A 9,908-nucleotide genomic window follows, 5' to 3' on the forward strand; every position below is an offset into this window, starting at 1 on the left:
TTTGCTTTTAGAAAACTATGCACACTGGGTTTAAACTTCAGGATTTCAGTACAGGTATCAGCCAGTGATTACTTGTTACATTACTTCTGCTTACTTGTGTAGCTTAATTTATCATTTTGATACCTATTATTTGAATAATAATTTTCAATAATCTTCCCTCTTAACCTTTTTTTTTTTTTTTGAGACAGAGTTTCTCTTGTAGTCTTGGCTGTCTTGAGCTTGCCTTGTAGACCAGGCTAGCCATGAACTCACAGAGATACATCTGCCTCTGCCTCCCCAAATTCTGGGATCACAGGTGTGTGTCACCACACCTGGCTCCCCTTAACTATTTTAATTGCCCACAATAACTGAACTATTTCTACATGTTAAAGTTTACCAAAGCTATTTCAGAAAGCATAACACACAATGAATCACACACACACACACACACACACACACACACACACACGAAACCAACAATACTTTATTTAATAGCTGAGTTAAAGCACTGAGCTGTCATAGAGGCCTTATAAAAACACAGGAGGGGGGCGGAGCCAAGATGGCGACTAGCACACACAGTTTCCGAGCTGTGGAAGAGATAAAGTTCTGAGTTGATGAGTGGAAGAACTTCTGAAGCCAGGGAAACAACGGAGAGACTTTCTAAACAACAGGGAACATCGCCGGAGGTGAAAACCTTGGTCTCGGGTCACCCAGGGACTTGTTTGGGGAAGGTGAGAAACGATCCTTTGATCTCTCGGCACTCCCCTCCCCCAGACCTCCCTCCTCCTCGGCACAGCGGACTCGCCTTTCTCAGCGCAGACCTAACTGCCTGGGGCCTGCAGCCACTGAGGCGGAGCCCCAAGTCCTTTATCGGCAAAGGCCAGCAGTACTGTGTCTCGGAGCCCCAGATTCACGCGCGGCAGCTGCACCATCCTCCCAGGGCCCGAGTCTGCTAGACGCCATACTAGCTCCGCAGGATCGCGATCACTGACGGTACGGCCCGCCCAATACCACAGTGACAGAGAATACGCTATATACTCACCAAAACCAGACAGAAACGCCATACAAGCTAGACACACCAGGCGCTGGGCCTCCGAAGCTTGGAGAGCACAGTAAAGAGACCCCAGGACTTCCCAGAAAGCATCTGGACTAGCAACCCAGTCCCCAGTTACAGCGGGACTTTCTAACCTGGCGGCGGAGCAGCACTGAGCTGGTGGGGCACATCAGCCCTCCAGTTTAAGACTAACCAGGGCCAAACCAGAGAACAGAAAGGCTGGTTACCCCGATTCCCACTGACGTGACCACCCTGAAATCTCCAGCTGCAGCAAGACCTCATAACCTGGCAGTGACAGCAGCACGGAACTGGCGGAGCACATCAAAGAAGCAGGGCCAAACCAGAGAGCAGAGAGCCCAGATACGCCGATCTCTGCCAAGTGTCCTGCCTGTAAGTGAGTGCACCCTTGAGAATCTGCAGCTCCACTGATCCTGGCTTCTTCTAAAACAGAAGCCAGGCATCGAACCCCCTCCCACCCATATACCCACTTTGGGAAACAGAGGGGCACTTGGAACATTGAAGTTCCTGCTCTGTGGGTCTAATTGAGGAGTTAAGGCAGTTAATGCCAGAAATTGCACTGCGATCATCACTAGCGCCTGCGACATATACATTGCAGAGCCCCTCCCACACACTCAAGGGTTCAACATTAGCCATCACTCTGTCCCTCGAGACACACGCCCACACCCACTTACACACACACACACACATATACACACACACGCACGCACGATGGCATTTGCCTCTGTTTGCGCCTGCGTACTTTCCTCCCACAGGTACAGCTAGTCCTCAGCATACGCTAAGGACACGGGACCTCTCCCAACTTCCTGAAGAATTCTCCAGACTCGAGAGAGAGACAGTACCAGTCTGATCGGCTGAATCCAAAAACAAACAGGGAAGGTCTCAGATAAGCCAATGGCCAGGGGTAGGCGAAAGAACATTTCCAACATAAATCAGGACATCATGACTTCACCAGCAAACCCCAAAATCGATGGATATTCCAATTCATCAGAAGCACAGGAAAATGACCTTAAAGCCATGCTTGCTCAATTATTTGAGGCTCATAAGGAGGAAATGAACAAATCTTTCAAAGAGATGGCCAGTCAATTGGAGGTAAAGAAAGAAGAAATAGACAAAACCCTTAAAGAAACACAGGCAAACATAGCCAAACAAATAGAGGCACAAGTAGAGAAGAAATTAGTGGCATACAAAAAGGAAATGAACAAAGAAATAGAGTCCATCGTAGAGAGACAGGAATCCAAATTCAAACACATAAAAGAAATGGTGCAAGGCATGAAAACAGAATTAGAATCAATAAAGAAAACACAAAGTGAGAAAACTCTTGAGCTGGAGAACTTGGAGAAAAGATCAGGAACCACAAAAGTAAGCATCACCAACAGAATACAAGAGATGGAAGAGAGAATCTCTGGAGCTGAAGACACACTTGCAGAAATTGATACTTCTCTCAAAGAAAAAGTAAAATCAGAAAAATTCCAATCACAAAATATCCAAGAAATCAAGGATGCTATGAAAAGACAAAATCTAAGAATAATAGGAATTGATGAAAAAGAAGACTCCAGGCTCCAAGGTCCAGAAAATATTTTCAAAAAAATCATAGAAGAAAATTTTCCCAACTTAAAGAAAGAGATGTCCATAAATATACAAGAGGCCTACAGAACACCAAATAGACTAGACCAGAAAAGAAACACATCACGTCACATCATAGTCAAAACACTAAATCTACAGAACAAAGAAAAGATATTAAAAGCAGCAAGGGAAAAAGGCCAAGTAACATATGAAGGTAGACCTATCAGAATCACACCAGACTTCTCATCAGAAACTATGAAAGCCAGAAGGGCCTGGGCAAGCATCATGGAGACTCTAAGAGATCACAAATGTCAACCCAGACTACTATACCCTGCAAAGCTTTCAATCAACATAGATGGAGAAAACAAAATATTCCATGACAAAACTAAATTTACGCAATATCTATACAGCAAACCAACCCTACAGAAGATACTAGAAGGAAAACTCCAATCCAACGAAAACGAATTCACCCAAGAAAACAGGGCATACAGATAATGTCCCAACAAAAATGAAAAGAAAACAAGCAATGAAACAAGGTAAGATCATCGACTCCATTACACAAGGAACTAACATGCATTGGTCAATATTATCTATCAATATTAATGGACTCAACTCACCAATAAAAAGACACAGGCTAACAGAATGGTTACGGAAACAGGACCCAACATTCTGTTGCATCCAAGAAACACACCTATGCAACAAAGATAAACACTACCTCAGAGTAAAGGGCTGGAAAAATGTTTTTCAAGCAAATGGTTCCAGAAAACAAGCTGGAGTAGCCATCCTAATATCTAATAAAATAGACTTTCAACCCAAGTTAATCAAAAAAGATAAGGAGGGCCACTATATTCTCATCAAAGGAAAAATCCAACAAGAGGACATCACAATTTTGAATATCTATGCCCCAAATACAAGAGCACCTACATTCGTAAATGAAACAATATTAAAGCTTAAATCATACATTGATCCTAATACCTTAATACTGGGAGACTTCAACACCCCACTCTCATCAAGGGACAGATCAACCAGACAGACACCAAATAGGGAAATGAAAGCACTCACAGAATCCCTAAATCAAATGGACCTAATAGATGTCTACAGATCTTTTCACCCAAACTCAAAAGAGTACACCTTCTTTTCAGCACCGCATGGAACCTTCTCCAAAATAGACCATATAGTTGGTCACAAAGCAAGCCTCAACAGATACAAAAGGATTGAAATAATCCCTTGTATACTATCTGACCACCATGGACTAAAGCTGGACATCAACAACAACAGAAACAACAAAAAGCCGACACGCACATGGAAACTGAACAACTTACTACTTAATGACAGCTGGGTCAAGGAAGAAATAAAGAAAGAAATTAAAGACTTTCTAGAATTCAATGAAAATGAAGGCACAACATACCCAAATTTATGGGACACATTGAAAGCAGTGCTCAGAGGAAAATTTATAGCACTAAGTGCCTACAAGAAGAAATCTGTAACATCACATACAAACAACTTAATGGCCCAACTGAAAAACCTAGAAAAAAAAGAAGCAGATACACCCAAGAGGAGCAGACGGCTGGAAATAATCAAACTAAGGGCAGAAATCAATCAATTAGAAACAAATAAAATTATCCAAAGAATCAATGAAACAAAAAGCTGGTTCTTTGAGAAAATCAACAAGATAGACAAACCCTTAGCCAAACTAACTAAAAAGCAGAGAGAAACCATACAAATCAGCAAAATCAGAAAGGAAAATGGGGACATAACTACAGACACTGAGGAAATCCAAACTATTATTAGGTCATACTACAAAAGCCTATATGGCACAAAATTTGAAAATCTAAATGAAATGGATAACTTTCTTGACAGATTCCATCTACCAAAATTAAGTCAAGATCAGGTAGAAAGACTGAATAGTCCTATATCTCCCAAGGAAATAGAAGCAGTCATTAACAGTCTCCCCTCCAAAAAAAGCCCTGGACCAGATGGCTTCAGCGCAGAATTCTACAAGACCTTCAAAGAAGTACTAACACCAATTCTCCTCAAACTATTCCATAAAATAGAAACAGAAGGAACACTACCAAACTCATTCTATGAAGCCACAGTCACTTTGATACCTAAACCACACAAAGATCCAACCAAAAAAGAGAACTTCAGACCTATCTCTCTTATGAACATTGATGCAAAAATACTCAATAAAATACTTGCAAACCGAATCCAAGAACACATCAAAGATATCATCCACCATGACCAAGTAGGCTTCATCCCAGGAATGCAAGGGTGGTTCAACATACGGAAATCCATCAATGTAATCCACCACATAAACAAAATGAAGGAGAAAAACCACATGATCATCTCCTTAGATGCTGAAAAAGCATTTGACAAAGTCCAGCACCCATTTATGTTTAAAGTCTTGGAGAGATCAGGGATACAAGGCACATACCTAAAGATAGTAAAGGCAATATACAGCAAGCCTATAGCCAACATCAAACTCAATGGAGAGAAACTTAAATCAATCCCACTGAAATCAGGGACAAGACAAGGCTGCCCACTCTCTCCATATCTCTTTAACATTGTACTTGAAGTCCTAGCCAGAGCAATAAGACAACTAAAGGAGATCAAGGGGATACAAATCGGAAAGGAAGAGGTCAAAGTGTCACTATTTGCAGATGATATGATAGTATACATGAGCGACCCCAAAGATTCAACCAGAGAACTTCTTCAGCTGATAAACACCTTCAGCAAAGTGGCAGGATACAAAATCAACTCAAAAAAATCAGAAGCCCTCTTGTATACCAAAGACAAAAAGGCTGAGAAAGAAATTAGGGAAACAACACCCTTCACAATAGCCACTAACAACATAAAGTACCTTGGTGTGACTCTAACCAAGCAAGTGAAAGACCTATTTGAGAAAAACTTCAAGTCTTTGAAGAAAGAAATTGAAGAAGATCTCAGAAGATGGAAAGATCTCCCGTGCTCATGGATTGGTAGGATTAACATTGTGAAAATGGCCATCCTGCCAAAAGCAATCTACAGATTCAATGCAATTCCCATCAAAATACCAACTCAATTCTTTACAGACCTTGAAAAAAGATTCTCAGCTTCATATGGAGAAACAAAAAACCCAGAATCTCCAAAACGATCCTGTACAACAACAGATCATCTGGAGGTATCTCCATTCCCGATCTCAAGCTGTACTACAGGGCAACAGTAATAAAAACTGCATGGTATTGGCATAGAAACAGAAAGGAGGATCAATGGAATCGCATAGAAGACCCAGAAATAAACCCACACACCTATGAATTCTCAATATTTGACAAAGAAGCCAAATCCATTCAATGGAAAAAAGACAGCATCTTCAACAAATGGTGCTGGACCAACTGGATGTCTACATGCAGAAAAATGAAAATAGATCCATATCTATCACCCTGCACAAAACTAAAGTCCAAGTGGATCAAGGACCTCAACATAAAACCAGATACTCTAAATCAGCTGGAAAAAAAAGTGGGAAACAGCCTAGAATTCATTGGCACAGGAGACAACTTCCTGAACAGAACACCAACAGCACAGGCTCTAAGAGCAACAATCAATAAATGGGACCTCATGAAACTGAAAAGCTTCTGTAAAGCAAAAGACACTGTCATCAAAACAAATAGACAGCCTACAGATTGGGAAAGAATCTTCACCAACCCTTTATCTGACAGAGGGCTAATATCAAGTATATATAAAGAACTAAAGAAGCAGAAAAGCAACAAACCAAGTAATCTACTTAAAAAATGGGGAACAGAGCTAAACAGAGAATTCTCGAAAGAGGAACGTCGAATGGCAGAGAAACACTTAAAGAAATGCTCAACCTCATTAGCCATTAGGGAAATGCAAATCAAAACGACCCTGAGATATCACCTTACACCCATCAGAATGGCCAAGATGAAAAACTCAAGTGATAGCACATGCTGGAGAGGTTGTGGAGAAAAGGGAACCCTCCTCCATTGCTGGTGGGAATGTAAACTGGTTCAACCACTCTGGAAGTCAATCTGGCGCTTTCTCAGACAACTAGGAGTAGTGCTACCTCAAGACCCAGCTATACCACTCCTAGGTATATACCCAAAAGAGGCTCAAGTACACAACAAGGACATTTGTTCAACCATGTTCATAGCAGCTTTATTTGTAATAGCCAGAACTTGGAAACAACCCAGATGTCCATCAACGGAGGAATGGATACAGAAACTGTGGTATTTTTACACAATGGAATACTACTCAGCAATCAAAAAGGAAGAAATCATGAAATTTGCAGGCAAGTGGTGGGATCTAGAAAAGATCATTCTGAGTGAAGTATCCCAGAAGGAGAAAGACAAACTTGGTATATACTCGCTTATATAGACCTACAAGACATGATAAACATAATGAAATCTACACACCTAAAGAAGATAATCAAGAAAGTGGACACAGGCGAAGGTGATTATTCCTCATTTAGAAAGACAAATGGGATGTGCATTGAACTTATGACAGGAGTCTATCACAAAAGGCATCTGAAAGACTCTACCTAGCAGTGTTTCAAAGCAGACACTAAGACTCATAACCAAACCCTCGGCAGAGTGCAGGGAATCATATGAAAGAAGGGAAGTTAGTATGATATGGAAAGGATAGGAGCTCCACAAGGACCAAATATATCTGGGCACAGGGTCTTTTCTGAGACTGACACTCAACCAAGGACCATCTATGGATATAACCTAGAACTTCTGCTCGGATGTGGCCTGTGGTAGCTCAGTAACCAAGTAGTTTTCCAAAGTAAGGGGAACACGGACTATTTCTAACAGGATCTCAAGGGCAGGCTGTTTGACCCCCACCCCAGGGGAGGAGCAGTCTGTTAGGCCACAGAGGAGGACTTTGCAGCCAGCCCTGAAGATACCTGATAAAACAGGGTCAGATGAAAGGGGAGGAGGTCCTCCCCTATCAGGGGACTTGGAAAGGGGCAGGGAGGAGACCAGGGAGGGAGTGTGGGGTTGGGGAGGGAATGAGGGAGCGGGATACAACTGGGACACAGAGTTAACAAAATGTAACTAAAAAGAAAAATAAAATAAAAATAAAAAAAAAATAAAAAAAAATAAAAAAAAAATAAAAACACAGGAGACATTCTCTGTCATTTCTTGAGGAGTGTGAACAGTGCTTCTTGTTGTCTAAGAAAGCCAGTTTTGTGTTTCCCTTTTTTCTTTTTAGTAAACACAGGTGGCACTGTAATGTGAGGACTGGCATTTATTTTAGTTTACTTTAGACATTTCTTGCTGACGATGAATGGGAAACCGAATCCTTCCACTTTAGCATATAACTTGCAGAGAGAGGGGAAAATCATTTTTTTTTTTTCAATAGAGTGCCACTGCATACATCAACAACTCCAGAACAATCAGGCCTCAGGTTCAGGAGTAGATCAACATATAGTGGACTCCAGTGTGTGTGTGTGGGGGGGGAGGGGGGTGTGCACATGCATGCTTTTATTTGGTTACAGTTTGGTGGGGTGTTTGTTTGTTTGTTTGTTTGTTTTGAGAAAGTGCTTCAACTTCAGTTGGTTGGGAGGAGGAGAGGACCTGGAAGGACCCGGGTGAGGGAAAGAATATGTTCAAAATATACTTAAATTTAGAATTGTTTTAAGTAACAAAAACATATTTAAAAGGGGAAACATTCCATGTAAAAATTATCCTAATTTATTCTACTATTCCTCTGATATTAGGCAGTGAAATTGTTTTCTATTTCCTCCCTTATCATAATGGTTTTGTTAAATATAGGGATGAAACAGCATGGGTGAACAGGACATTTTGGATGTGATTTGTGGAAAGCAAGGTTGCCTGGCGATGGCCTCAGCTGAGAAAAGCAGAGCAAGGATGTTCGTGGGGTGGTGAGGGGGTGCTTGCTGGGTTGCTTCGGTAATGAGCTGTCATGTGTGGTGACGTAGAGTTCTTGGCTGATCAAGTCTGGAGGAGGAGGTGCGAGCCTGGGCAGGTGACAGATGCCTACGTGAGGAGAGTCTGGCTGGAGCACAAAAGAAACCACCTTTCTCTCTTCTTAAAACTATTTTAAACTTCAAGAGCAGCTTATTAAGAATGTGCTACATGTGCAAAATGGGAAAAATCACTTTCTAGTCCCACTCACATGCTTCATAGACACCCACTGGAAATATCATGGTATATAATCTTCCAGCTGGTATTAGGAATAAATGTGAATACAGATTGATGGATAAGTCTAGTCTTTGTATTATAATATACGTAGTGTGTATTGTCTTCTAAAAACTAAATTATGCATACTTGGTTCTTTTTTTATTTCTTTTTTCGAGGCTTCCTTTCCACAGTAGCATGCTGCAAGCATAACTCAGGTATAATTCATATGCCCAGTTTCCACCCCAACACCTATAGCCAGGAAGATAATTCTAGCTAGGACCCAGCTACATAAAGGCTACTCAGGAAGAAATCATTCTTGCCTTCCTATCCCTGTGTGCCTGTACAGTGTACATAGTAAACCCTAAGAATGTTTTGGATGAATGATAAATGAAACAATGTTTGGAACTCCGGATGCCAGATTTCTTCTTTGAAGTTTTGTTAGGAGCTGCTGTATTCTGCTCTGTATCATGGGGGCGCATTGCTTGTCAGTAACGTGACTCTGGTGCTCTGAGGGCTGGGGTCAAGTTCTGGCCTTCCTGTTCTAGGGCAGTGTCTGTCAAGCAGTGGAAATTTAGTAAATCTTATCGAACGAGTGAATAAATTAATGAACAAATAAAGGAGGCTGCAAACATATATGATAAGGCTGAATCACACAAGGAAAGGAAGAATGCCACACCGGAAAATATTCGGGAGAATCTGCAAGGTAAACACCATGACTACTCCTTGTACTTTAGAAACATTCATCATTCCATGTGATCAGATTTTTTTTACTAGAAAAATTTAAAGACACATGTACTCTATATGAAAAACCTCCTTGATTTAAAAGGGAGGAGGATTCACTTCTTGGATGAATTTCCATAAAGGTAAATCCTATTACTGTTCAAAAAAATAGCTGACTTTATATACTATCACAAAGTATGTTCCTTCTTTCTTAAAACCCAAAAGTTATCCAATCACAGATTTTTTTTTTTTTTTTTTTCCCCTCTGAGTCAGGATTTTGCTTCAAAGCCCAAGCTAGCCATGAACTCTGGCTCCTCCTCCTTAGGCTCCAGAGGGCTGAAACCACAAGGGGACATGTGTCACCATGCCTGGCTTAGATTCAAGTGTGTGTGTGTGTGTGTGTGTGTGTGTGTGTGTGTGTGTGTGTGTGT

The sequence above is a fragment of the Psammomys obesus genome, unplaced genomic scaffold (assembly GCF_907164565.1).
Source record: "Psammomys obesus unplaced genomic scaffold, mPsaObe1.curated_primary_1811, whole genome shotgun sequence".
Lineage (NCBI taxonomy): Eukaryota > Metazoa > Chordata > Mammalia > Rodentia > Muridae > Psammomys > Psammomys obesus.